Source organism: Elephantulus edwardii, unplaced genomic scaffold (assembly GCF_000299155.1).
Source record: "Elephantulus edwardii isolate Elephantulus edwardi_28Jun2011 unplaced genomic scaffold, EleEdw1.0 scaffold00131, whole genome shotgun sequence".
Taxonomy (NCBI): Eukaryota; Metazoa; Chordata; class Mammalia; order Macroscelidea; family Macroscelididae; genus Elephantulus; species Elephantulus edwardii.
Genome location: NW_006399881.1, coordinates 4853490 through 4857181, shown reverse-complemented (window position 1 = coordinate 4857181; position 3692 = coordinate 4853490).

Below are 3692 nucleotides of genomic sequence, written 5' to 3'. Positions count from 1 at the left end.
ATAATTACAGACATGGAGTTGTCTTGCTATATATCTATAGAAATAAATTCATAAATTAAAAATAAAGTTAAAAAAAGAGGTTTAAGATTGCAAGAGTTGCTTAATTATTATTCCCTTCTAATCCTCTCTCAACCATCATTTAGATCATCTAATTTTTTTGCTTAGAAATATCAAGTGCTTCTACAACCAGGAGAGGACAAAATAGATGAATGGGACCTTCTAAGAATCAAACCCCTATGCACATCCAAAAACTTCTCCAACAGGGTAAAAAGGGAAGCCACAGATGATTGGGAAAAAATATTTGGTAATGACATGTCAGACAAGGGACTTGTATCTAGAATGTGTAAAATACTTGAGCACCACAACAATACAAAGGTAAATAACCCAAATGCAAAATGGGCACAGGATATGAACAGACACTTCACCAAAGAAGACATTCAGATGGCAAACACGCAAAGAAATGTTCAAAATCGCTAGCTCTAAGAGAGATGCAAATCAAAACAAGTATGGGATATCATCTCACCCCAGTAAGAACAGGAAAATTTAACAGAACAGCAAGCAACAAATGCTGGCAAGGTTGTGAGGACACTGGAACCCTTATTCACTGTAGGTGGGAGTGTAAAATGGTGCAACCACTATGGAAGGCTATATGGTGCTTTCTGAGAAAGTTGCAAAAAGAAATACCATTTGACCCAGCAATTCCTCTACTGGGAATTTACACTAAAACTATAACCGCCACCCAGGCAGATATATGCACCCATGTTTATTGCAGCTTTGTTCGCAATAGCAAGGAGCTGGAAACAACCCTAGTGCCCATCAATAAACGAATGGATAGAAAAGCTGTGGTATATTCACACAATGTAATACTATGCAGCATTGAAAAACAAGGAACTCATGAAATATTATGCAAAATGGATGACATTATGCTGAGTGAAATATCTCAGTAACAAAAGGACAAATATTGCATAGGGCCACTGTTGTAAAACGGGACTGACATCGGAGTTGAGGGAAGACAGAGAGGGAGGGGAGGAATGATGTATACTGCATTGAAACAGATGAAGGAGAGAACTGTTTAAAAGAGATATATGACTAGGTATTATTGTCATGACAGGAGTCCAGAATGAAGACTGTACAGTGGAGTGGACTTGGGGGGAGGGACTGCATAACAATAAGAGAGATTTTCTTTTACTTTTCAAGGAGAACAGTGAATGGGGGAAGGGGAGGGTCAGCAGGGAGAAAAGTGCAACAATGAATGACTGGAAACCCTAAGTCTTTGTAAACTTTCATTAAAATTAATAAACACCCCCCTCAAAAAAAGAAAAAGAAGTATCAGGTGCTGCTCCGTAATAACCCTCCCTCTGTGGCTTGTGAGAAGACTGGTAGGTTGGTTGAACTCCCTTTTTTAATAGAATGGGTTGTCAGGGACTAGAGGGCAAGGGAAATCATGTAAATTCTTTTCTAGAGATGAAACTGTTTGTTCCATACTGTGAACTACACATGGCAAACAGTAATGGCTGTTTGGGAGCAGATGGCCTCTGAAATGACATTGCCTGTCACTTTTAAAAATGAGACTCAAAAGTCAAGTTGCAATGATTTGTCCCTATTTCATGGAAAAATTTTAATCCAAGCTGAGAGGAAGTAGGTTTGGTTTGGTTTCCCCCCCCACACACAGATCTTACTTCTAGGAAATGTGGGTATTAATTACAGTGCTGATTTTGATGAGCTAGAGTTAATCTGATTATAAAAGAGTGAATTACCTTAAAAGTCAGGCTCTGAATAAACAAAATTTCCCAAGATGTAGGACAAGGGGAAGCATTTTCACTCATCTAATCACTTATTTAACTCCACAAATATTTATGAAGTGTCTACAAGGGTCAAATAAGCCCTGGTGGAACAGAAAAGAGTTTGGCCTCTAACTTAAAGGTGGGTAGTTTGAATTCCCCAGCTCCTCCACAGGAGAAAGATATGACAGTCTGTTTTCTTAAACATTACAACTTTTTGTCCTAGGGGGTTAGTATTAGTTGGAATCAACTCAATGGCAATAGGTGTGATTTTGTTTTAAATTCAAGAGCCAGGTAGGTGTAGGTGCTAAAAGCAAGAAAAGTGGGGTCCCTGCTCTTACGGAGTTTACATTCTAGTAGGAGGAACTAGAGTCCCTGGACGATGCAAGTGGTTCATGAACTGGGATAGTGGCCACTAACCAAAAAGTTAGATGTTTGAGTCTACTCACAGACAGTTGAAGGCAATATCTGGTCACCCACCTCTGAAAAATTAGCCATTAAAAACCTTAGACAGCACAGTTCCACTCTCACACACAAGGGGTTCCCATGAGTCAACTGATGAATAGTAGGGGGACTGCAGACAAATTATAAACAAGCAACTTCAAAAAGTCATACATGTTGTAAGGAAAATAAAACTGGGGATATGGTGGCAAGTGACTGGGAACCATACGTCCTAGACTGGATCTCAGCTTTACCCTAAACTATGTCTATGGCTCCTGGCAGGTTATTTCCTCTCTCTGCTCTTATTTTTTTCCCTTTTCATTCATACAATGTTGACTTGAATTTATGGTCTCAAAGGTAAGTGGGAGATGGTATGTATTTTGAGTATAGGGCAGGGTTCAGATCCGTTGTTCATAGGGTCACTGTGAGTTGACTCAACATAGTTGACTCAACATCATATAACAACAACAAAGGAAGTGGGGTTGGTTAGTTTTTATTTCCTGGAAAGTAGTATATAGTTCATTGGACCCCTAACCCTATACCCCTATGCATATATGTGTCATGTAGTTAGGAATATGTCATTGTCTTATTATATATATATATATATGTTTGCGTGTGTATGTGTGTGTGTGTGTATATTTCTTTATCTATCTAAGTATTCAAGAGCAACGGTGTGTCTCTGGAGACAAAGGTGCGTCTGGTACAGGCCATGGTCTTTACAATCACTTGTTATGCATCAGAGAGCTGGAAAATGACCAAGGAGGATAGAAGGAGAATTGATGCTTTTGAGCTTTGGTGTTGGAGAAGAGTGCTGAAGGTGCCATGGACTGCTAAGAGAACAGATTCATCCTGGAGAGGGTTAAATCAGGCTGCTCCTTGGAGGCAAGGATTCTGAGACTTCGTCTGACATACTGTGGTAATGTTGTAAGGAGAGATCGTTCCTTGGAGAGGGACATCATGCTTGGGAGAGTGAAGAGCAGGCGCAGGAAGGGAAGGCCCTCTGGGAGATGGATTGAGTCACTGACTGGGTCAATCGGGATGAGTGTGTCAGAGGCAATGAGATTGGCACAGGACAGAGCAGAGTTTAGAGGTGTTGTACATAGGGTCGCTATGAGTAGCAAGCCACTGGACAGCACATAACAACAACAACATCTATCTATCTATCTACCTATTTATTATCTATCTATCTATCTATCTATCCATCTATCTGTCTATCTATCTATCTATCTATCTATCTATCTATCTATCTATCTATCTATCTATCTATCTCATATGGTGGACAGTGTTTGGTAGAGCTCCCCAACTAAAACAAGCTCGGGAGCAGGAGTGGTATCCAAAATAGCTTGCCTCCAGAAACCCTATGAACTTGGAGAAACAATGAAAGTTACACATGTGTTCAGGTCTTTTGTTCATAACCAACACATACAGTATACATTTCTTCTTATATGTCTTATTATTGTTGTTGTTGTT